General features: G+C 42.0%; 1 protein-coding gene across 1 annotated transcript in view; it reads left to right on the forward strand.

Moving 5' to 3' along the window:
* The window catches only part of LOC311183297 (olfactory receptor 14C36-like), a gene marked incomplete at both ends in the record, with an annotated part of 95,527 nt that overhangs the window by 921 nt on the left and 68,214 nt on the right, over positions 1-26,392 (forward strand). The window lies entirely within an intron of this gene.

A 26,392-nucleotide genomic window follows, 5' to 3' on the forward strand; every position in this document is an offset into this window, starting at 1 on the left:
TATTCAGTGCTAGAGGCCAATTTTCTAATTTTTCATTCTTATGTATTATAACTGTCATATATTTTAGTGTAATATATATGTATATATAAATACATATATTTAAAATATCTTATAGTCTAATAAAATTACAGTTTATCCCTTCAAAATTACAGACAATTTCCTTTAGTCATTTATTTACTACTACCTGGTGTTTTGCACCCATCCCAACTTGGGCAGGTTCATTGCTGATTCAGGCAAACTGAAACGAATTTTGGAGGCTTCAGTATCTCTAATATGCCTTTAATGCTAGGTCAGGGGACTGGACTCACAAGCAGGCCAGCAGGCAGAGATGGAGGCAGCCACTGAGCCCCCTAGTCCTGCAAATCTCCCCTTTATACCCCAGTCCTCAGCCCATGTGTCCATCATCATAAGGTGCGCGTGCCCTGTGCTTGGGCTCCCAAATGTTTTTTGCCAGAACATGCTATCATATGTGGGTAATGGAGGAAAACAAAGCCACTGGTGACGGCTATAGAGGCTGCTGGGAGGAGGCAAAGAAGACCCTGAGTTCCCCATTTTCTTCACATTTCACCTCCTCTGGGTTTGTTTTACTCTAAAACCTGTGTGTTATTCTTCCACGAATTTCCCTTGGGAACGCTGTACCCATAACCTTCAGAAGCAACACAAACTGTAACAGAGTAAATAAGCCCTGTCCACTAGGGCGTAAGGGCATTTGTTAGGGCATACCAGCCTATGGGCAAAAAGACAGGGAGGTTATTGGCACCAGCAATGGGAGTTCTTTTCCATCTGGCAGTATACAAGCCTTTTTTTTTTTTTTTTTTTTTTTTGGTTAAAAGACAGTACTTTAGCTGGCAACAGTGGCCTCCCGGGTCTCGAGTACCACACATGCTCTGCCAGTAAAGAGGCATCGGAGGTCTACATGCCACAAAAGATCTCATAGCAGGCCATAGAGCCAACACTATTGTTCCAATGTTCCCTTTAACATTTCCCTCCGATCTGCCACTCAGGGTGGATAAAATATAAACGTGGGAGCCATTTCCCAGTTACCCAAGGACTTATATTTAGGTCGGCCTCCAGGCTACGTCCCAAGGGAGCTATCAGAGCCAACCAATGCATGCGGGCAGCCATTACTGTGCGAGGGCCATACCCAGTCCATAGTTTGCCTTGGTTCCAACCAGGTCAGGACTAGCAATAAAACGTTGCCCTGCCACCCCTATCCAGGCTTCAGTGGAATGTCTGAGGTCTGTATTTGCAGTTGAATGGGAACAGTGGCGATGCAGCAATGCCTCCACCAGATCAGGCTGCCTTCCTACTCCTTTTGTCAGTGTCCATTGCATGACTGGCAGGTGTTGGCTCCACCCGGGCAGCATGGGAGTTGGGGTCTTAGCTCTCAGTCCTTGTTTCAGTGGGCCATTGTATCTTTATAATCCCCACAGCCTTGGAATACTTGGGTACATGGAATTTCCATCCAGCACCCATGTGCCCTGTTCCACCCAGGTACCTGCAAAATGGGTTCTTGCCTGCTCTCCACCATCAGCGGACTTCCATATGCAGCACTTAAGTGTCAGCACTGCCAAAATTGCTTTTTGGCCCATGTGTCAAGCAAGAATAAGCTGCTAATAAACTAGTAGCTGCTAGCTGGTGTTTTACGCCCATCCCAGATTGGGCAGGTTCATTGCTGATTCAGGCAAACTGAAACAGAATTTTGGAGGCTTCCACACAGGTGACTGCATACTGTGTCCAACATGTGACTGCATACTGGTGTCCAGCAGAGAGGTGTAGATGTCCAATGATGTCAATCTGCAAGTGAGTCAGGGGCACCTGGTCCCTTAACATCTGGTCTCTGGAGCTAAAGTTCTCTGGGATAAGTCCTGAAACACTGCATGTTGTTCACAGCTGAATCTCCTCTAAAGTCACAGGTAGACCCTAGTCATGCACGGTGGCCCATATTGTCTTTCGCCATTCATGGAGCAAGCATCTATGCAGTCATGGTGCAACATCCCATCCCAGGTCTGCTTTAAGCCACCGCACCCAACCCGGGCCAGGGTGTCTGTTTCATAGTTGCTTTGGTGAGCCAAAGGGGCATGCCCTGTGATATGGTAAATGAGTACAGTCCCAGGTCCCATAGATCTTTCACAGGGCCTGGCCCCACAGGATCTAATACATGACTGTCCGTTAATTTAAGTTCCACTTGGAGACCCATAGTATCAGGTCCTGTACACAGCCCAACTCTACAGTACAGGTAACCACAGGGGAATGCTCGTGAGCCACCACTCTGCATGCCACTCATAGTTCAGTCCACTAGCTGCTTTGTCTTGTCCCTGTTTCATATCAAACAGTAGTATCTCTTTCTGGGTGCATATTACAGCTTCCATGATACTGACTGGCCTGACTCGTGCTGCCCACGTACCAGGCCTCTCCTAGCATGGGTGCCCATTCCTCATTGTAAGGATCCAACGTCCTTCGCCCTGCATGGAGTCCTCAGGTTTGGCTTCCTCACAGGCTTCTGAAGTCAGTTCCATGCTGACATATATAATTGGACCAGGACTTCCTGCAACTCCATCAGTAGGGGCTAGTTGACAGAGTGCTGCTCTGTTGTATGTATGCCCCCACTAAGCCAAAGTGGGCATGTGGAAAGTATTGCTGTAGAGCTTTGTAGCCCAACCCCATACCCACCTGGCTATCGTGTAGGCATTCCTCACTGGGACAGGAGCTATAGCAGTTAAGCTTTCAGTAGCTAGTAAAGCTGCATACACTGCAGCTAGCTGCTTTTCAAAGACTACATAGTCTTAGCCCCTTTACAGAGTTGGGACCAGAACCCAATAGGCTGTTGTAGCTGTCCTAATTTGAGTCACCACCCAAACCTTTCCTGAGTAACAAGCAAGTCTAGTTCACAGGGTTGAGCTGGGTCAAAAGCCTGCAGGCCCAAGTGTCCATTATAGTCCATTTGGCTGCAGCAAATACTGACATCTGTTTCAGCAGACTAGTTCTTAGCCCTCATATGTATCAATACACACAGGGGCCATAGGAGCAGGACTATAAGAGGCATAAATGCCCTTCTGTAACCCAGGATGTCCAGAAAGGTTTGTAGCTACAAAACTATGGCTGGAATGGAGTAACCTTGCACATTATCTATAATAGCATCAGACTATTTTAGTCTTACCCTCCCAAATAGCCCCCAAGAACTTGACAGGTAGTCCAGGTTTCCACAGTTTGCTTTCAATGATTTCCCAGTCATATGATTTCAGGTGTGTTATTTTGGAGAGGTACACATTTTTCCAAATGTGAAATAGTCATTGGTCAACAAAATGGCATCAATGTAATGGCCTCTCCCACTTGGCCAAATCAGCTGCCACTGTGCCATGGCAAGAAGGGCTGTGCATGTGTCCCTGCGGAAGCAGAGTGAATGCCCACTGCCAGCCTTCGCATGCGAAAGCAAACTGGTCTTGACTCTGGTGCCATAGCAATAGAAAAGAAAGCATGAGCTAGATCTATCAGCTGCAAAGTGATATGTGCCCACCTCATGGCTCAGATGACCCATCAATTCTGGCATTGAAGGCCCTGCTGCATGTAAGGAGGGAACCACTTTACTCAACTCATGGTGATCTACCATATTGTGCCAAGAGCCATCAGGCTTCATCTCCAGCCACACAATGAATTGTAAGGGCTTTGGGCAGCACACACAATGCCCACTTTAGGCAGACCTGCTATTGTGTCTATAATCTCTTTGTGGCCTCTTGGCAACTGATACTGTTTAGCATTTTTCAGTCACCTGGGCACCGGCAGTTTTATTGGTGGACGCTCAGCTGTCCACATCTCACTGCCTTCAAAACATGTACCCTCTGGTGAAACTCTCTGACTGTTGTCTGCAGCCACACATCAGGATGTACTCTGGAATTGGTGACACATCACTTTATATTCCATTGGGGGTAAAGGTCTAATCTGCAGAGGTAGTCTCAGTATTGCCACTTTCACACTCTGGTCTCCAATGCCGTCAATGTAACAGGCAGACCCCTGCATTAAAGCCAACCCATTGCACATAGTTGGTGATGTGTTCATAGCAAGCTCTGGTGCCCTTCTACTAAGGATGAAACCCTTTGCACATGGGCTGGGGACCAGTGGATAGCAAGCTCCACATGTGGCTTCCTGTCACTGCCCATTCCCTGTGGATGGATTCTTTTGTTGTCATCTTATTCAAAACCGAACAGGTGCTCCCCAAGGGCCGGGGTCTGCAGCAAATTGTCCTCCAGGCACAGGGAACATGCCTGGAACCTGGGGTCCCCAGCTTTCCCCTACACAGCAGCCCCTCCTCTCATGGGAGTGAATCTCTGACCTCATAATCGTCTCCATAACTCCTGCCAGTATGCATCAGGCTGTGCATCTATTTTGGTATGATCTATACGTGCTTCCACCAATACCACCCACATTTTGGCATGGGTGATTTTAGAGGGTGTCTTGTCATTTTTGGCACCCTTTTCAGTTGTTTCAGAATTACTTATTTTCCTTTCTGAGAGTGTGTGCTCTTGCTTCCCCAAGCTCGCTAACATTGTGGCAACATCATTTATTCGGCATCCCGCATAGGGTTCAGAATTGCCATGAGGGACCCAAATTAGGATGAAGGGGCCCTTTGCAGTACCTAACCCCTCATTCACTCATTGAAACACCCTCTGTTGGGGCCGGGAGTGTGTACTTTAAACATAAGCTGCTGTATTCCCAGTTCACGAAGTTCCTGCACATGCTGTGTGTGTTTGCCATTCACTCACGGTTTCTGGCATATCTCGGCCATTAACCATTATGACAGAGTGTGAGCATCCTGGCCATTCCACTGGCTGTTTTGCACTTGCTGTTGCAACTGTAACCTGTGGGTGAAGCCAAGACTGTTACAGGTGGTGCCCCCTGGAGGGCATTGCTGGTAAAGACAACCCCAGGAAAAATGCTGAAAAGTGGGGTGAAGCAACTGATGAGTAATATAAGGTATTGCAGAAGGGGCACAGAGGATTGGGTCTCTGAAATTCAGATTTTGGGATTCAGTGAAGGGTCAGCGGATTTGGTTCCCCACCACACCGGTCTTACAGAGGTCTGTGGTGGGTCTCTGAAGGTGGAGGCTTCCAGAAGCCAATCTCAGAGAGGAAGAGATTGGAGGCTCTGCAAGTAGCTGAGCAACTAAAACTGTTTGCGTTTTTAACGCTATTGTGGCCTGGCAGAGAAGACCAAGACCCAGGAGCTGGGCATCTTACTGAGATGCATTAGTGTGGTTGTCATTTGACTGCTGTAGCTATGTTTTGAGAGGCAAAATTTGGAGGCTTTGCAAGTAGCAGAGCAAATACAACTGTTTCTGGTTTTGCTGCTGTTGCAGCCTGGTGGAGAAGGCAAAGACTCAGAGCCAGGCATCTTGCTGAGATGCATGAATGTGGCCATTTGTTGGTTTCTTCGGCCGCTGCTCTTTTGAGTGTTGCTTGTCTGGTGCTTTGATGGTGCATCTGACAGCTCATGGAGCATCTCCTGTTGTATCTTCTGTTGGCCTCGTGAGTTGGAACCTGGCCTGTAGTCTGACTGCTGCGTGTCCACAGTGGCAGGAAGATGCCATCTTAGACACGTTTTTCTGGAGAGGAACTGTGCATCCTCAGTGGCAGGAAGAGACCATTTTAAGTGTTTTTGTCAGGACTGAGAAACATTGGACACGGCTTTGGATAAGGTAAAAGGCCATTACTGGCCTCAGTAACTCTTTGTTTTTCCCTGGTTTGTTAAAAAATCCCTTTATTGTTCTCTGAGCCTGAGTAGTCTTGCAATTGTGCGTGCAGGTGAAGAACTCAGAGAGTGACTGGTAAACTATTTGGGCAGTGAGCTTGGTCAGTTAGTGGCCTGTATCACAATGATGGAACAGGCATGTATCATTTTGTAGTCGATCTGGAAAATGCTTTTTTTGGATAGATATAGCTCCAGAGAGTCAAGGCTGGCAATGGACATCTACTGTGCTGCCCCAGGGATACCTGCACAGCCGTACTCAGTGCCACGGGCTGGTGGCAACAGATCTGGCCTGGTGAGAAAGGCCATCTTTAGTTAGTCTGTATCATTACATTGATGACATTTTATTGACTAGTGACTCTCTTGCAGATTTGGAAACACACGTCAAAAACCTGTAAGGCCTGAAAAGGCAGCACCTCTCCTATGGACACACCTGAAAACATGTGCCTGGTCAATCAACGAAAACAAACTGCAGGGGCCTGGACTGTCAGTTATGTTCTTGGGGGTTGTTTGATCGGGTAAGACAAAGCTTATCCCTGATGCTGTAATACATAAAGTACAAGCTTCCCCTACACCAACCACAGTGAAGCAGCTGCAAGACTTTCTGGGCCTGCTGGGTTACTGGAGGGCATTTATGTGGTCATTCACATGGCCCAACTCCTACGACCCTTGTATATGTTGACACATAAGGAGGCCAGGTGGGATTGGTCAGTGAGGCAAACACAGCATTTGCGATGGCCAAACAAACTATAAAGATTGCTCAGGCCTTATGGGTTTTTGACCCAGCCCGACCCTGTGAGCTAGATGTACATGTTACTCAGGAAGGGTTCAGGTGGGGACTCTGGCAGAAATCAGAGAGGCTACAACAGCCCTTGGGTTCTGGTCCCAACTATGGAAGGGGCTGAGGTTAGGTACTCCTTAGTTGAGAAACAGCTAGCTGTGGTATATGCAGCCTTACTAGCTATTGAAAGTATAACTGCCTCAGCTCCTATCTTAGGGAGAACCACTTACCCAATAGCTGGATGGGAATGGAACTGGACGACAAAGCCCCATAGTGGTACTGCTCAAACTCCCAACTTGGCATAGTGGGGGGCATACCTAGAACAACACTGTAGACTTTCAACTGGCCCCTTAAGGGAAGAGTTGCAGGAGGTTCTTGGTCTGGTGACATATGTCAGTTTGGAACCAACTTCAGAAGCCTGTGTAGAAGCCAAACCCGAAGCTAGTCTCTACAAGGAGGGATGAACACCGATTCCAGCAGAGGCCTGGTATAAGGACGGCTCCAGCCTGGATCAGCCAGCCTCTTGGACAGCTGTGGCTGTACACCCAGAAACGAACACTATTTGGTTTGAAACTGGGACAGGACAGAGCAGCCAATGGGCTGAAGTGCGAGCTGTATGGATGGTCGTGGCCCATGAGCCTTCCCCTCTAGTAATCTGTACTGACAGCTGGGCTGTGTACAGGGGCCTGACACTGTGGATTTCCACATGGAATCTAAATGACTGGACAGTCATGCATCGGCCATTATGGGGCCAGGTCTTATGGAAAGATATATGGGAACTAGAGCTTCAGAAGCAGGTGACTTTTTATCATGTCACTGGACATGCCCCATTGGCCTCACCGGGCAACAATGAAGCAGATACCCTAGCCTGGGTTCGATGGCTTAAAACTGCTCCGGGGCAGGATGTTGTGCAGTGGCTGTACAGATTCTTGCTCCACGCAGGGAAAAGACGATGTGAGACACTGTGAGTCCCTGGGGTCTACCCGTACCTTTAGAGGACGTTCAGACTGTTTGTGAACAACGTGTAGTGTGTTCCAGGACTTACCTCTGGAGACCTTTTGCATCCACAGGCCAGGTGTTGTGGGGGTAGGTACCCCTGACACCCTGGCAGATTGACATCATTGGAGCACTACTTCGCTCCAGTGGACAGCAGTATGTGGTCACCTGTGTGGACACTGCTACTGGGCTTTTGGCAACTTACCCTGTTCCACATGTGGACCAAAAGGCAGTTTTTGCAGCACTGGCACACCTGTGTGCTGCATATGGACGTCCACTGGTAGTGGAGAGCGACCAAGGGACTCATTTTACAGGAGACCAGGAGCAGCAGTAGGCCAAAGACATGGGTGTTGAATGGAAGTTTCACACTCCCTATAATCCCAAAGCTGCAGGGATTAGAGAGCGCTATAACAGCCTGCTAAAGCAAGGGCTGAGAGCTACTGCCCCCACTCAGATGTTGGTCAGGTGGAGCCGACATCTGTGGGACGTGCTACCAACACGAAATGAGAGGAGCAGGAAGGGCAGTCTGGCTCCAATGGAGGCGTTGTTGCATCGTGCTGCTGCTCCCATTCAATTGTAGATACAAACTTGGGATATTTTGGTAAAGACTGAATTTGGACAGCAGGGCAACATTTGGACAGCAGGGCAACATTTTATTGCCAGCCCCGACTAGAGTGGAACCAGGGCAGACTGTGTATTGGGAATGGCCCTGGACTGTAGAGGCTCCCCTCATGCGCTGGGTGGCTCTGATAACCCCTTGGGGTCGTGGCCGGGAGGTCAATTTACAACACTATGGGTGATTGCACAGTGGCTGCCACTGGTGATTGTTACCCACCCTGGGGTGGCAGATCAGTGGGCAATCCTAAAGGGCCCATTTGTGATGACTCTGTGGCCTATTATGAGCTCACCACTCTTGCTACATGTAGAGCCCTCTGATGCCTTTTTGCTGGCAAAGCGAGTGTGGTACTCATGACCTGGAAGGCCACTGATGCCAGCTGCAATATTATCTTTGGACACAAAATTGGCATGTCTATTGCCAGATGGAAGGGATCTCCCCTTGCTGGTACCAAAAATTTCATCTTTCCTCCCCTAAAAGAACTGAACTTAGTTATATTGTGTTGTACACTGTTTGCTTTTGTGGGCCATGGCTGCCATGTTTATGTTTGTTAAAGGAAACTTGTATATAGACTGTATGGCAGAAAACCCTGAGGGTGTCGATTGTGGGGTAAGTAGGGGGGGGAAACCTCAGGCTTTTCCTCCCCCCCACTGCGTAGGTGCACTTGGCAAATAGCGTGGCACTGTGTGGCATGGCACTGCTTGGCGTTCTTGGCTGGCATGCGTGGTGTGGTGCAGAGCAGTGCAGTGTGTTACAGTGGAGAGTGGCAGAGTGCAATGAAGTACTTGATGACACACAGCAGAGAGCATGATGACACCAACAGGGCTGCTAGAACCGATAATGAACCTCCCTGGTATGGGGTGCTTGTGCTTCAGTGACTTTGAGATTTCTTATAAAATTTAATTGAAGCCAACTGTAGGATAAATGATTGTCAGGCTTTTTGCCCTCCCACAATTAGGGCTGATGGTCGATCGCTACGGTTGTGAATGCATACCTGATGGCGGGCGCCTGGAGTGGGGTGTGGGCACACTTGGGCTGAGACTGGGTCTATAAAGGCGGCATCATGGGGACACCAGGAGAACAAGTGGGAGAGCAGAACCAAAGAGAAGCAGAAGACAGAGAACAATACCATGAGGGAATGCTGGAGAGCCCAGAAAAAGTAAAGGCTCGCTGGGGGTGGGAGGACTGCCAGCCTCCGCCCACCACCCCCGGCACCCCTGCCTGGTAAAAGCCCAATAAAACCCTGAAAAAGCCACCGAGGACTCCAGGACTCCTCCTTCACCTTTCTATATAGGATCATAAAGATCCTGCACTGATTTTTTTCTTTATTATAATTAGTCTTTTTCCTGGTCCCTTATTTACATTTTCTAGATTCCTGCTATGAGTGAGACCATTCGGTATTTTTCTTTTTCTTTCTGGCTTATTTTGCTGAGCGAATCAGAATCAACAGGCAACTATAAACCAGAGACACAAATGGGGGGTGGGGGAGGACAGGAGGGAATAGGTTCAAAATAAGGGAGGTCTTTGGGTTCACTCTGGGAAAGGTTTCACCAGAGCGCCTCTTTCAGTGGCATGTAGGGAGTTTCCCTGGTGAGTGTCTTCATGAGACAGAGATGTTAGTTATATCCAAAAGAGAGGATTATTAAGGAAAGGGACAGAAGGATAAAAGACACTTGCATAGACACAGCTGGCAGAAAGAGCTGCCCTTTCGTAAGGGCAGCTTCAGGTTTTATCATCTTCCTTTGGTAGGGAGGGGCTCATCTTTGTGGGTGGTTGGTTGATTGTTGATTTTTTTTTTCGTTTTGTTCTTTTTTTTAATAATAAATTTTATTTATTTTAATTTTAATAAATAAATAAAATTTATTTATTATTTTTTTAAAATAATATTTTTTTAAATTAAATAAATAAATTTTATTCCCCATACAATTGCAACCCCCCCATTCTGACCCCAATCCCTCCCCTCCCGCCCCCCACCCCCCAAAAAGTGTCTCTGGTTCATAGTTTTTTGTTGAATTTGATTTTCACTTTCTTATAGTTATTCATTTTCCTGGTCCCTTATTTAAGTTTTCTAGATTCCTGCTATGAGTGAGACCATCCGGTATTTTTCTTTTTCTTTCTGGCTTATTTCACTGAGCATGATCCCTTACATTGCCATCCATGTTGCTGCAAATTGCATGTGTTTATCTTTTTTGAATGCTGAGTAATATTCCATGGTATATATGTACCACATCTTCTTGATCCAGTCATCTATTTTTGGGCATTTGGGCTGTTTCCAAAGCTTAGCTATTTTAAATAGAGCTGCTATAAATATAGGGGTGCAGGTGTTCTTTGGAATGGATGTTTCTGTGTCCTTTGGGTAAATATCTAGGAGTGGAATTGCTGGATCATATGGAAGCTCGATGTTTAGGAGGTCCAGAAATCTCCACACAGCTCTCCATAGTGGTTGGACCAGTTTGCACTCCCACCAACATTGTAGAAGAGTTCCTTTTCTCCACAACCTCGCCAACATTTGCTGTTGCTAGTTATTTTAATATGTGCCATTCTCACTGGTGTGAGATGGTATCTCATGGTAGTTTTGATTTGCATTTCCCTGATTACGAGTGATGGTGAAGATATTTTTTCATATTTTTCTGTTGGCCATTTGCATTTCCTCTTCAGAGAAGTTTCTTTTTAGCTCTTCTGCCCATTTTTTGACTGGATTATTTTCTTTGTTGTTGCTGAGTCTCATCAGCTCTTTGCAGATTTTTGTGATCAGTCCTTTATCATTAGTGTTGGGTGCAAAAATGTTCTCCCAGTTGGTGGGGTTTCTCTTTGTTTTTGTTATTGTCTCTTTTGCTGTGCAGAAGCTCTTTAATTTGATGTAGTCCCAGCTGTTTATCTTTGCCTTACTATCACTTCTTTGGGTGATGTGTCTGTAAAGATGTCTTTGATATGCAAATTACATAGTTTCGCCTATATTTCCTTCTATGTATTTTATGGTTTCAGGTCTTATGTCTAGTTCTTTAATCCATTTTGAGTTGATTTTTGTGTATGGTGTGAGGTAGTGGTCAAGCTTCATTCTTGTGCATGTAGCAACCCAGTTTTCCCAGCACCATTTATTGAACAAACTTTCTTTGCTCCATTGCATAGTCTTTGCTCCTTTGTCAAAGATTAGTTGACCATAAATCTGTGGGTTTATTTCTGGATTTTCTATTCGATTCCATTGGTCTGTATGTCTGTTCTTGTTCTAATACCATGCAGTTTTGATGATTATGGCTTTGTAGTATAGTTTGAAGACTGGGAGTGTGATGCCTCCATTTTTTTCTTTTTTTTTCAGTAGAGCTTTGGCTATTTGGGGTTTTTTGTGATTCCATATGAATTTCATCAATAATTGTTCTATTTCTTTGAAGAATGACATTGAAATTTTGATTGGAATAGCATTGAATCTGTAGATTGCTTTTGGTAGGATGGCCATTTTAATAATGTTTATTCTTCCAATCCATGAGCAGGGGATGTCTTTCCATTTCTTTGTGTCTTCTTCTATTTCTTTTAACAGTGTTTTATAGTTTTCTTTGTATAGGTCCTTTACCTCTTTTGTTAGATTTATTCCCAAATATTTGATTTTTTGTTTCAGTAATAAAAGGGATACTTTTTGATTTCTTCTTCTTCAGATTTATTGTTTGTGTATAGGAAGGCTACTGACTTTTGCGTGTTGATTTTGTTTCCTGCCACTTTAGTGAATTGATTGATGAGTTGAATTAGTTTTTCTGTGGAGTTTTTGGGGTTCTCTATGTATATTATCATATCATCTGCAAATAGTGATAGTTTGACTTCTTCTTTTCCTATTTGGATTCCTTGGATGTCTTTCTCTTGTCTTATTGCTCTGGCTAGGACTTCCAGTATTATATTGAAAAGCAGTGGTGAGAGTGGACATCCTTGTCTTGTTCCAGATCTTAATGGAATTGCTTTCAGCTTTTCACCATTCAGAATGATACTGGCTGTTGGCTTGTCATAGATGGCCTTTATGATGTTGAGGTATGTTCCTTGTAGCCCAAGAATTTCAAGGGCTTTTATCATGAATGGGTGTTGCACTTTGTCGAAAGCTTTCTCAGCATCTATTGATATTATCATATGGATTTTATATTTCTTTTTGTTGATGTGTTGGATAACGTTGATTGATTTTCAGATGTTAAACCATCCTTGTGTCCCTTGAATGAATCCTACTTGGTCGTGGTGAATTATCTTATGGATACATTGTTGGATTCTGATAGCTAAAATTTTATTGAGGATTTTTTGCATCAGTGTTCATTAGGGAGATTGGCCTGTAGTTTTCCTTTTTTGTGTTGTCCTTGTTCAGTTTTAGTATTAGTGTAATGTTGGCTTCATAGAACGTGTTTGGTATTGTCCCTTCCTTCTCAATTTTTTGGAAGAGTTTGTGAAGGATAGGCACTAATTCTTCTCTGAATGTTTGGTAGAATTCATTTGTAAATCCATCAGGTCCTGGGCTTTTGTTTTTGGGGAGGTTTTTGATTACCATTTCAATTTCGCTAATTGTAATTGGTCTGTTTAGGTGTTCTATTTCTTCTTTATCTAGCTTTGGGTGATTGTAGAGTTGTAGGAATTTGTCCATCTCCTCTAGATTGTTAAACTTGTTTCCATATAACTGTTCATAGTAGTTACTGATTATTCTTTTGATTTCTGCTGTGTCCGTTGTGATTTCTCCTCTTTCATTGATGATCCTGTTTATTTGTGCTTTCTCCCTTTTTTCCTTTGTGAGCCTGGCTAGGGGTTTGTCTATTTTATTGATTTTTTCAGAGAACCAGCTCTTGGTTTCATTGATCTTTTGGATTGTTTTTTTAGTTTCAATTTCATTTATTTCTGCTTTGGTTTTTATTATTTCTTTTCTTCTACTGGTTTTGGGTTTTTTTTGTTGTTCTTTTTCTAGATCTCTGAGCTTTGAGATTAGGTTGTTTCTTTGAGTTCTTTCTTGTTTCTTGATGTGAGCTTCTATTGCTATATATTTTCCTCTTATTACTGATTTTGCTGCATCCCATACATTTAGGATATTGGTGTCCTCCTTGTCGTTCAATTCAAAGAATTTTTTAATTTCTTCTTTGATCTCCTCATTAGTCCAGTGGTCTTCCAGTAGTGTGGTTTTTAATCTCCATGAGGTAGGAAAGTTCCTTGCCTTCTTTTTATGGTTTATTTCTAGTTTGATGCCTTCATGGTTAGAAAAGATGGTTGATATGATTTCAATCTTGGTGTATCTGTTGATGTTTGTCTTGTGCCCCAGTATGTGATCGATCCTGGAGAATGAACCTTGTGTGCTTGAGAAAAATGTGTACTCCATTTTTTGGGGGGTTTAGTGTTCTATAGATGTCTGTTAAGCCCAAATGCTCTAGGTCCTTATTTAGAGCTTTAGTTTCTTTACTTATTTTTTGTCTTGTTGACCTATCCATTGTGGATAGTGGTGTGTTGAAGTCTCCCACTATGTATGTGTTTTCTCTGATGTCTGTTTTCAGAGAGGACAACAGTTGTCTGATATATTTTGGTGCTCCTTTGTTTGGTGCATATATGTTAATGAGGTTTATTTCTTCTTGAAGTATTGTCCCCTTGATAATAATGTAGTGACTATTGGGGTCTCTTTTTATTTTTTTTGAGTTTGAAGTCTGTTTTATGTGATATAAGTATAGTTGTTCCTGCTTTCTTTTTTGTTCCATTCGCTAGTAGGATTGTTTTCCATCCTTTAACTTTGAGCCTATTTTTATCTTTTGTAGCTAAATATGTTTCCTGGAGACAGCAAACGGTTGGGTTTTGTTTCTTAATCCAGGCTGCAACTCTGTGTCTTTTTATTGAAGAGTTTAGTCCATTTACATTTAGAGTTAATATTGATATGTTAGCATCTGTATTTACCATTGTGTTTGTCTTTCCTTTGATTTTATTTATTAATTCTTTTAATAACTTTTTTTTTGTCTTCTTTCGTTGTTATTCATCCCTCTAGGTTCTGGCTTTAGGATTCTTTGTAGTATTTTTTGGAGTGGGGGTTTAGTCGTAATGAAATTCCAGAGTTTCTGTTTGTCTGGGAAGGTCCTTATTCTTTCTTCATAGAGGAAGGAGAGCTTTGGGGATAGAGTATTCTTGGTTGGCATCTGTTTTCTTGGAGTCTGTTGACTATGTCCCTCCACTCTCTCCTTGCCCGTAGTGTTTCTTTGGAGAAGTCTGATGTCCGCCTGATTGGTTTTCCTTTGAATTTTATCTGTTTCTTCCCTCTTGCCAGCTTCATTATTTTTTCCTTGTCCTGGATTCTTGGGAGCTTTACTATTATGTGTCTTGCTGTATTTTTCCTTTCATCGTGGAAGTTTGGTGTTCTTCTTGCTTCTTGTATATCAATTTTCAGCTCCTTCTTCACATTGGGGAAGTTTGCTTCAATTATCTACTGGAATATTTTCTCTGTTCCTACATCTCTCTCCTCTCCTTCTGGAATTCCTATAACTCTTATATTTCCTTTCCTCATGGAGTCAGATAGTTCCCGAAGTCTTTCTTTGGTCTTTTTCCTTCATACTTCTCTTTCCTTTTCTGATTTGGTTCTTTTTATTTCTGTGTCTTCAAGAGTACTTATTCGTTCTTCCATTTCATCTATTCTGCTTTCATTACTTTTCCCAGAGTTCTTTAGTTCTTCCATTAATTCTTTGATCTCCTGCATTTCTTTTACTTCCCTCTTTAGGGACTCAATTTCATTCTTCTGACCATTGTTTTCCCTCTTTAGGGACTCAATTTCCTTCTTCTGATCATTGTTTTCCTTTATGACTTCTGTCACTTTTTTAATCATTGGCAATTTTAAGTTCTTTTTCTGGAAGGCTCAGAACTTATTGCAAGTTACTGTCATTGCAATCTGGGGTTGGTTTTCTTTCTGTGGTGTGCTTCTTTCCTGAGGAGTTGTTAGGTTGTGTGTGGTTTTTCTACTCCCTACTGTCTGTTTTCTAATTTCTTGTATGCATTGGGACACTGTGTTGCTCGGAGTGGCCGGCATCTTGGGTGAACTTCTCTGCTCCCCTCTGGCTCCTCCAGGAGCCATCTCTGGATTCTGGGGGAGCTTTCTGCTGGTTTTAGGCAGTCTTTACTGAAGAAATATCCCTGATCTAAAATGGCGAAGCGGGACGCATTCTATGTGCATCAGGTCTCAGGCACACTCTTCTGCACGCCTGGTCTGCCCCGGACGTGGGTGCCCTCTCCCCCTGTGGGCTCAGACTGCTGGTTGTAAGAGGCCTGGAGTGGGATAACTTCCCAGCTGGCCACTGGGTCCTCCAGAAGCCTTCTGCCCTTTTCAAGAAGTCTTTTCTTAAGAAATTTCCCTGCTCTATGGGGTGTTAGTGACTTTTTTTTCTGGTCTCTAGGTGGCGCCAGAGATCTCTCCTATTGTCCTTGGGGGGCTGCTTTTCGACGCCCCCCCCCCCTCCGTGGGACAGGGAACAGAGCAAGAATGGTAGGGTAAACCTCAACGGCTTTGGGGTGCTGTGTCGGCCTTGTGCCCCACCGTCGTGGAGAACCCACGCCCCGAATTTCGCGCCCCGGGTCTCAGTTCCAAAGCCCTCAGGTCCAGGATGCGGGCTGTAGTCCAGTTCAGTGGCGTGGGAATGGCGCCTTTTGCACCCTGCTCCCGTCCCTGGGCACCTGGTTCCTGCTTACTCAGTGAGGGACTTTCACCTCAGTGAGGGCCTCCGCACATCTCCCCGCAAGCCTAGGACGCAGGCGCGGGGACCTGGGCAGCCGCGATCCCGATCCGCGTTTGCTTTTCAATAGCGCCAAGTGCGCTGCTTTTCAGCGCAAGCTTACGGGCCGGTCCCGGGTTGTGTGCAGGTCTCCTCCAGAGACTCTTTGTTCTCTAATGGTGCCCGGAGCCGTTTGCTCACCACCGCTGCGAATCCTGCAGGGTTCTCCACAGCTCCAGTTCACGGGGTGTGGTGGCTGAAATAGTTCCTTTCCACTCACAGTCCCGCTTGCTGCGTAGTTTGTTCTTGTTGGTCGTTTTAGTTTGTTGTTTTCCTCCTCTCTGCTGGTCCGAGAGTGCCGACTTTGTGGGCGGGGGAGGAGAGCAGGTTTCTGCGCTTTCCTCCCTTCTAGTCCTCAGGAGAGGTCTACAAGCCATGTGGGACCCTCACCAGTGGCCAGGGATCCAACCAGCGCTGCAGAGGCTGTCGGCAGCTTAGCAGCCCAGCGCTCCACCACTGCACCACCAGGGAGGCCCAATAAATACCACATCTTCTTTATCCAATATTCTGTTGTTAGGCATTTTGGTTGTTTCTGTGACTAGGCAATTGTAGATTTGCTGCAAAGAAGTATATGCCTTTCCTTTGGTGCTTTTGAGTTATTTTGATGAATACCAATGAGAAGAGTTGCTGGCTCATGTGGTATATCTGTTTTTCAGTATTTTGAGGAAAGTCCATATTGTTTTCCTTAGGCACCAGAATAGTTTATTTTCATAGCAACAGTGTATTAGGTTTTTATTTTTTCCATACCCTAGTCATCATTTGTTGTTTCCCATATAAATATAAGAGTAAGGTGCTATAGCATTGTGTTTTTGATTTTCATTTTGCTGTTGAGAGGTGATGATCAGCATTTTTTCATGTGCATACACATATGTGCATACACATATGTGTATGTCTTTGCAGAAATGTCTATTTAAATCTTCTACCCATTTATTTTGTGGAACAAAAAGACGTTTAGAATGTGAAAGAAAATATTTTTTCAAGAATATCTGTCATATTTCTGGGTTCTTGAAACTTTTTGTAATTTGATAACTCATATGTCTCAATTCTGTAGCTATGGTTTTTTTGATAACATCAATTCCATTGTTCTTTAGTTAAATGCATTTCTAGGTATAACAAAAATAGACTTTTGCTTACCTTTTTAGTTCCTAAATTCTTCCTCCCTTTCCAAATGGCAATTTTGTTATCTAATGTTCCTCAATTTTTCTTTTTAAAAATATTTTAAAGGGCCTCCCGGTGGCGCAGTGGTTGAGCTCTGGGTTGCGAAGATGCCCACAGCCTCTGCAGCACTGGTTCAATCCCCGGCTGCTCCCCATCCACCGGAGGAGGGTCCCACATGTTGCACAGACCTCTCCTGCCGCCCTCTGCTCCCCTCAGCAGTGTACTTGTCTGTCTGCCTGCTCTACTCCCCACTCTTGCTCTGTTGAATTCTCTTACCCTTCCATGCTTCTGACTGTACCCAGGGCTTGTATAAATAAATAAAAATCAATCTTTAAAAAATATTTTAAATTTATTTATGTGTATTTTACATCATTGTTCAATTTTGTACAATATTTTCTTTCACATTTCAGGTGCAGTCCCTGTGTAATTCCCACCACCAATATACCTGTGCAACATCACCATAGTCCCTTATGCTCTTGTCTACCCTGTTTTGGTCCTTCACTCTCTCCTTCCCCTGCAGAATATTCTGATTTATAGCTGCCGTTAAATTTGTTTATGTATTTATTGTTATTTTTTATTCCTGACCCATTATTTGATTCCCCTATATTTCTCCTATAAGTGAAACCATCCAATATTTCTATTTTTCCTCCTGACTTATTTCACTGAGTATAATCCCTTTCAGCTCCGTCCATGTTGCTGTGAATGGCATGAGTTTATCTTTTTTGAATGCTGAATAACCTTCCATTGTGTATATATACTGCATCTTCTTGATCCAGTCATCTATTTTGGGGAATTTAGGTTGTCTCTATATCTTACCTATTGTAAATAGTACAGCAGTAAACATAGGGTTACAGGTATCCTTTTGAATTAATGTTTTTTGTGTTCTTTGTGCAGATTCCTAGGAATAGAATTGCTGGGTCATATGGTAGATCAATTTTAAGTAGGTTGAGGAACTTCCATATAGCTTTTCATAGTGGTTGGACTAGTTTGTATTCCCACTGGCAGTGTAGGAGAGTTTCTTTATCTCCACATCCTCATCAACATTTATTGTTGCTCGTTTTTTTTTTTTTTTAAACATGTGACATTTTTACTGGTGTGAGGTAGTATCTCATTGTGATTTGCAATTCCCTGATTATAAGTGATGTTGAACATTTTTTCATGTATCTTTTGGCTATTTGCATTTCTTCTTTGGAGAAGTGTCTTTATCTCTTCTGTTCATTGTTGGACTGGATTGTTTATTTTGTTTTTGTTGAGTCATTGATGTTTGTGATCAGTCCCTTATCAGTTGTATGGAGTGCAAACATTTTCTCCCAATCAGTAGGGTCTCTGTGGTTAATGTCTTTTTGCTGTACAAAGCTTTTTAGTTTGATGTTATCTCAGCTATTTATATTTTCCTTCATTTTCTTCCTTTGGGAATGAGTCTTTAAAGATGTTAGTGAGACGTATGTCTTGTAGTGCTATATTTTCTTCTATATATTTTATGTTTTCAGGTCTTACATTCAGTTCTTTTATCCATTTTAGTTGAATTTTGTGCACGTTGTAAGGGAATGGTCTAGTTTCATTCTTTTTCTAATGGTGGTCCAGTTTTCCCAGCACTATTTACTGAACTAACTGTTCTTGCGCCATTGTATATTCTTTGCTCCTTTGTCAAAGATTAGTTGTCCATATATGTGTGGCTTTATTTCTGAGCTTTCTCTTCAGTGCCATTGGTCTGTGTGTCTGGTTTTGTTCCAGTACCATGCTGTTTTAATTATTATGGCTTTGTGGTACACTTTGAAGTCTGGGTGTGTGATTCCTCTATTCTCCTTTGTTTTAGTCAGGAGAGCTTTGCTTGTCAAGGTTTCTTGTGGCTCCATATAAATTTCATCAATATTTGTTCTATTTCTTTGAGGAATGACATTGAGATTTTTATGGGAATAGCATTGAATCTGTAAATTGCTTTTTGTAGAATGACCATTTTAATAATGCTAATACTTTTAATCCATATGCAGGGGGTGTCTTTCCAATTCTTTGTGTCTTCTTTTGTTTCTTTTAAAAATGTTTTATAATTTTCTATGTATAGGTATTTTCCACTTTTGTTGGGTTTATTCCCTAGTGTTTGATTTTTTTTGTTTCAGTTATAAAAAGGGATGGTTTACTTGATTTCTTCTTCTTTTTTTTTTTAAAGAGGCATGTATTATTTATTTGTTTGTTTGTTTGTTTGTTTGTTTGTTTATACATGCACTGGGTACAGTCAGAAGTGCGGGAGGGTGAGAGAATTCACCAGAGCCAGAGCGGGGAGCAGAACAGGCAGAAGGACCGAAGTACACTGCTGAGAGGAGCAGCAGGTGGCAGGAGAGGTCTGTGAGCCATGTGGGACCCTCCTCTGGTGGCCGGTGAGCAGCCGGGGACCAAACCGGTGCCGCAGAGGTTGCAGGCAGCTTCGCAACCCAGTGCTCAACCGCTGCACCACCAGGGAGTCCCTTGATTTCTTCTTTTTCAGATTTATTTTTTGTATATAGGAAGGCTACTGTTTTTTGTGTGTTGATTTTGTATCCCTGCTACTTTACTAAACTGGTTGATTGTTTTGATTAGTTTTTCTGAGGAATTTTTATTGTTCTTTATGTATATTATCATATTGCCTACAAATTGTGATATTTTTAGTTCTTCTTTCCTTATTTGGATTCCTTGCATGCCATTCTTTTATCTAATTGCTCTGGCTAGAACTTCCAGGATTATATTGAATAGTAATGGTGAGAGTGGACATCCTTGTCTTGTTCCTGATCTTAAAAGAAAGGATTTCAGCTTTTCAACATTGAGGATAATATTGGCTGTGTGTTTGTCATATATGGCTTTTATCATTTGTGTGGTGTGTTCCTTCTACCCCCAAGGATTTTGAGGCCCTTTATCATAAATGACTGTTGAACTTTGTCAAATGCTTTCTCAGCATCTATGATATGATCATATGGCTTTTCTTTTTCTTTTTCTTTCTTTTTTTTTTTTTGATGTGTTGGATTATATTAATTGATTTTTGGATATTGAACCATCCTTGTGTCTCTGGAATAAATCCTACTTGGTCGTGGTTAATTATCTTTTTAATGCCTTGTTGGATTCTGTTGGCTAGGATTTCATTGAGGCTTTTTCATTAGTTTTTATTAGGGAGATTCGCCTTTAGTTTCCGTTTTTTGTGTTGTCCTCGTTCAGTTTTGGTATTAGTATAATGTTGGATTAATAGAATGTATTCTTTCTTTCTCAATTTTTTTGAAAGAATTTGTGTAGCATAGGCACTAGTTTCTGAACTTTTGGTAGAATTCATTTGCAAAGCAGTCTGGTCCATGGCTTGTGTTTTGGGGAACTGTTTTGATTACTGGTTCAACTTCACTGCTTTTAATTGCTTTGTTTAGGCTTTCTATTTCTTCTTTATCTAGTTTTGGATGATTGCAGTTTTTAGAAATCAACTTTTGGTTTCATTGATCTTTTGGATTGCTTTTTAAAATTTCTCTTAATTTTTGACTTGTCTTTTTTTCTCCTTTTACATTTTTTTTTGAGATGGTAGATTAGGATGTTTATTTGATTTCTTTCTTGTTTCTTGATGTGAGCCTTTATTGTTCTATACTCTCCTCTTTTTCCTGCTTTTGCTGTGCCCCATACGTTTTGCAAAGTAATGTCCTCATTTTAATTCAACTCAAAGTGTTTTTAAATTTCCTCTAGGATCTCCTCTTTAATCCAATTGTCTTCTAGCAGTGTGGATTTCAATCTTCATGAAGTTGAAGAGTTTCTTCCATTTTTTTCATTATTTATTTCTAGTTTGATGTCTTTATAATCAGAGAAGGGAGTTTGAATCAATATATCTGTACAAACAAGAGTTGGGGCAACTTGTCCTTTCTTTCTTTATTTTTTATTTTAATTTTATTCATTTATTTTTTTAAATATTTATTTATTTATACAAGCATTAGGTATAGTCGGAAGCGCAGGAGGGTGAGAGAATTCACCAGAGCCAGAGGGGAGAGCAGAGCAGGCAGACTGATGAAGTACACTGCTGAGGGGAGCAGTGGGCAGCAGGAGAGGTCTGTGCGCCATGTGGGACCCTCGCCCGGTGGCCAGGAATCAAACTGGTGCTGCAGAGGCTGCGGACAGCTTTGCAACCCAGCACTCAACTGCTGTGCCATCAGGAGGCCCCACAACTTGTCCTTTCAATTGGAAAGTTCTTTTAACTATGCTGTCTCAATGTTATCAATGCATTTTCAATTACAAGGTAACTGATATTAAATTCTTGTTTTTTATTAATTGTTTTCTGAAGCTTAATATGTAAATGTACTTTTCCGTTAACAATCTTTCATTTTAATTTCTAAATCTTTAAGTAATCTCTACTTTCCATTTCTAAGCCTATGAATATTTGTTCTACAATTATTCCACAGCTTTTAAAATCATAGATTCTAGACTCTGACAGATTTAATAATTCCATAATATGCTTTATTACATATACTATGTGTATGCATTATTTTGTAATAATTTGCTGGCAAAGTTAACTGCTTAAGTTCCCTGACATTTCCTGTGCTGACAGTTGGGCTGGATATTTAATCATTTTGTAGTTGTCACGAGTTTGGACTTATGGGTCCAAGAAAGTTGGCTCCCAACATGGGTCATTGTGTTGTGGAATCATATCTCTCTGATAGCTGTAGATTCAAACTAGATATCAACTACAAAGGAAGGAGTAAAAATGCAATACATAGAGACAGAAAAATCATACAACTGTAGTGAGGAAATCAACTGTATGAATTTAGTGAATAAATCAAAGAAGAAATTCAAAATAAATCTCAAGGCAAAGGAAATGGAAGAAACAATGTACCAGAAAGTATGACAAAAGCGCAATTAAACTGAAAGTATGTGGCAACTGACCCACATAAGGAAACAAGAAGAGCTCAAAGAAATAATTTTACCTCTGAAATTAAGGCAGAAAAGGTAGAAAAATGAATCCATTAGTCTTTGGAAGGAAGGAAATAATAAAATTTGAGCACATATAAAGAAAAGAGAATTCAAAAGGAAAGCAAAAACAATGAATGAAAGGCTGTTCTTTGAAAAATCGAGGAAGTAGACAAACCTGTAACTAGAAATAAAGAGAAAAAAATTTCTAATGAATAGAAGAAGAAATGAAAAAGAATCAACAGAAATCTCAGAATAGAGGATTATAAAATTTCTATGAATCTATGCTAGTATATTAATAATCTAGAAGATATGTATAAAATTTCAGAAACATTAATCCTTCTGAAACTGAATGAGACATGAGTTAAATACTTGCACAGTCCATTTACATTAAGGAAACCAAAACAGGTTATGCTTTTTACCATCAGATTTCATGGTCTTGTGCCTCACGGCTTAGGGGTTTTGTGTTGGGAGTGCTGGGCCCTGCATCTGTGGGCCTGGAGTGGAGCTCCACCTCTGATGTGATGTCTACTTCATTCAGATCAGAGCAAGTCACCTACAACTCAGGTACTGCTCCTGCAAACCTCCAGGAGGGACAAATCAAAACACTGGTCTAATGATCATCTGGGGTGGACCCAAGCAGAACATGGTCAGAACCATGAGATATAATAAGACTCTGGGTTGAGCTGGCAAAGTGACCTCTCACATGAGCTCCATCTATAATATCTCTTGGGGCTCAGAAATCAAACCTTAAATCCAGAGATGCTAGCAACATGAATGAGGTTCTCTCCTTTTCCAAGTTGGGGAAGAAAGCATCAGAAATGACTGGGGAATGCAGGGAAAGTTGGGAAACCATGTAAGGAGATGGGAGCAATTGGATAGGACACAAGCTGAAGTCTGTGGGAACTTACCCACTAACATTGGCTGGGAGTTATGTTCCTAATGCCAGAGGTATAAGATTCAGAAACAGCATCATGTGACAGTCATTGGAAAAGATGGGACAAGCAGTGTGAATGAGGAGATGTGGAACCCAAGACCACACTGGTCTGAAGAAAAATGGGGCAATCTCCTGTACCATAGGAAGATCCAAAAATAAGAAGTCTGGAGAAACACTTCATGTAACTGCCCTACAAGAGGTTCCTGAAGTGCTATGCCTTGCTCTTTGCTTCCCATTTGTTTCAGGGGATCTGAGCAGCCTGGTCAGGAGAGTAGGTCCTCATTCAAGAAAAGGACAAGGGCTTCCCTGGTGGCACAAGGGTTTAAGATGCAGCCTATGAAGCTGTCCTCAGCCTCTGCAGTACAAGTTCGATCCCCGGCCAGGGAGCAATCCACATGGCACTGCAGACCTCTCCTATCTCGCCTGCCTGCTGCTCCCCTCAGCAGTGTATTTCACTCAGTCTGCCTGTTCTCTTCCCACTCTGTCTCTGGTGAATCCTCTCACCCTCACACCTCTGGCCTGTACCCCAGTTCTTGTATGCATAAATAAATAGATCTTAAAAAAAAAGAGAAGGACAAGGTTCCAGGAAAAGTACAAAGCTTGAACTCATGCTTCAGTGGCTGTGGATAGCTTTATAGGTTGCATCTCAACACCTTGCACCACCAGGGAAGCCCTAAAACACTAAGTTGAAGGGATATATGCATTCCTATTTTTCATTGCAGCACTATACAATCTTAAATTAAAACCAATCTAATTGTCCAATGAAAGCAGAAAGAAAAAAATACCCAATGGTCTTACTCATAGTAGGAATCTAGAAAAGTTAAATAAGAGACCAGGAAAAAGAATAACTATAAGAAAGTAAAAATCAAAATCAACAAACAGCTATGAACCAGAGACACTCTATGGGGGGTGGGTGTTGGGGAAAGGAGGGATTGGGGTCAAAGTAAGGGCGTTGCAATTGTATGGGGAATATAAAAATAAAATTAAAATAAAAAATAAAAAAATAAAGAATGCAAAATAATTTTAGGTTTATGTCACAATTAAGATAAAAATGATCACATTGGAATACTGCAGAAACATGTCTTGCTGCTGCTGCTTGTTGAATAATGAAGATTATTTGCCTTTTTTGAGTTTCTAAGATCTCAAGTATATTTCTGACCTCTCAACAAAGTCTTAGATGTGTTAAGCAAACATTAATAAATAGAGTTTAGCAACTTTAAAAAAAATGAATAGATTAAGAAGAAAGAAAGTATGGCATATACACATATCCAGATGCAGAATCCATGTCCATGTTTCTCTCTCTCTCTCTCTTTCTCTTACTCTCTCTATATATATAAAATCTATATATATTATAATCTACATATATATATATCATCTATATAACTATTTACAATGGAATCTAGTCAGCAATAAAAAAAAAATCAATATGAACTCTTGCCTTTGTGACAACCTGGATGGAACTGGAATTGATAAAGCTAAGTGAAGTAAGTCAGGAGGAAAAATACAAATACCAAAGCGTGTCATTTATATGTATAGAGAAAACCTAATTAATAAAAATCCTAGAAATATGAATGTAGAATTGAGGCTACCAAAGCTGGAGGGTGAGACTTGAGAACAAAATGTAGAGGGTTCCCAATGGACAGATGTGGAGATTATGACTGCTAGTGGGTGAGAGACTCTGAATCATATATAGGTTTGTGAACCAATTTTTTCTCAACAACAACTACAAAAAAATGTTAAATTGCTTTTTTATTTTTATTCTTATTTTTTAAAGATTTATTTATTTATTCATACAAGCACTGGGTACAGTCAGAAGCGTGGGAGGGCGAGAGAATTCACCAGAGCCAGAGGGGAGAGTAGAGCAGGCAGAGAGAGGAAGTACACTGCTGAGGGGAGCAGCGGGCGGCAGGAGAGGTCTGTGTGCCATGAGGGACCCTCACCCGGTGACCGGGGATCGAACCGGCGCTGCAGAGGCTGCGGGCAGCTTCGCAGCCCAGCGCTCAACCGCTGCGCCACCGGGAAGGCCCAAACATGTTAAATTTAATATAATGTACATTTAGAATCACTTGAATATGAATTTATATTTATAAACTTTTGCGAATAAATGGGAAAAGACTCTGGAATGAAAATATCACATTTGAATTTGAGGAAAATAATGATAATATTTATGGTGTATCTTATATTTGAAGTAGAATGAAGTCATGAAAACACTTAAGAATAGTTGCAGGGACTTTGTTGCTGCTTTGTGGCAGGAACTCAATGAGGGACACAGCAGTCGTGGAGCAGGTTTGCAAGCCTAGACCCTGCTGTTTGAGCAGAAATTCTTGTGCCATTTATTGAAAGCATACAGGCTAGTAAAAGCTGATTATGTGACAATGGCATGAGGAAAAAAGTCCAGAGGCTGGGATTAGAATGGGGGACAAATTTTTATGAAGAACAGAGAAGGGGACATTGTGACCACAAGTCAGGAGATATTTGAGTCAGCAAAGTATTTGATGTTATCACAGGCAAAGTTATCCTGAGCCTGCCATGGAGATAGTCATATAATCAGATCAACAGTGGCCTAGGTGTTTCCAGGCCTGCCACTTGATAAGGGCTCTACTCAGTAGGTAGCCAAGGAATGCTCTGCTGTGATTGTAGATAGCAAATAGGTCACAATTGCCCATGAGTGGCCAGGTAGCAGCCAGCTCATAGGAACCCACAAAGAAGGAATGAAAAGAAAACAGGACATGTAATAAGGAACTTTAATATGGGCAATGAAAGGACTTCAGGGGTTGATCAATGCACTCCTTTGATCAGTTCTTTCTTTTTTTAGCAATCATTAAGGCTCCTACATAACACTGTTCTTGGATAGGTTTCAAATAAATGTTAGTGAAATAGTTGTTAAACATTTGTTAAAGAAAACATTTTGATATTAGCATAGCATTTCAACCTATGCAAGGTGCTATATTGAAGTTAAAACCTTATGACTCTGTTTTCATTTTACTTTTTTATTTTTTAAAGATCTATTTATTTATACAAGAACTGGAGTACAGGCCTGAGGCATGGGAGGATGAGAGAATTCACCAGAGACAGAGCTGGGAGCAGAACAGGCAGATGGACCATAAACACTGCTGAGGGGAGCAGTGGGCGAGACAGCAGAGGTCTGCCATGCCATGTGAGTATCTCCCTGGCCATTCAGGAATTGAACCCATGCTGCAGAGGCTGCAGATAGCTTCACAGTGCTGCGCTCAACCCGCTGTGCCACCGGGGAGGCACTGTTTTCATTTTATATATCATTTACTGCAGTTATCCAGTAAATTTGTCTCCCTGTCTCTAAGTAACTAACATATGTGTGTGTGTGTGTATATATATATATATATATATATGCATATATATATACATATATATATTCCCCATTTAAATGTAGAATCCCTGGTTATTCTCATTTCAGGTCACTTAATCTCAATATTTTTAATGAAATAAGAAAAATTATAAGTCATTTAGGGCCTCTCAAATATTTTTATATAGAA

The sequence above is a fragment of the Talpa europaea genome, assembly GCF_964194135.1.
Source record: "Talpa europaea genome assembly, chromosome: 13".
In the NCBI taxonomy this organism is placed as follows: Eukaryota; Metazoa; Chordata; class Mammalia; order Eulipotyphla; family Talpidae; genus Talpa; species Talpa europaea.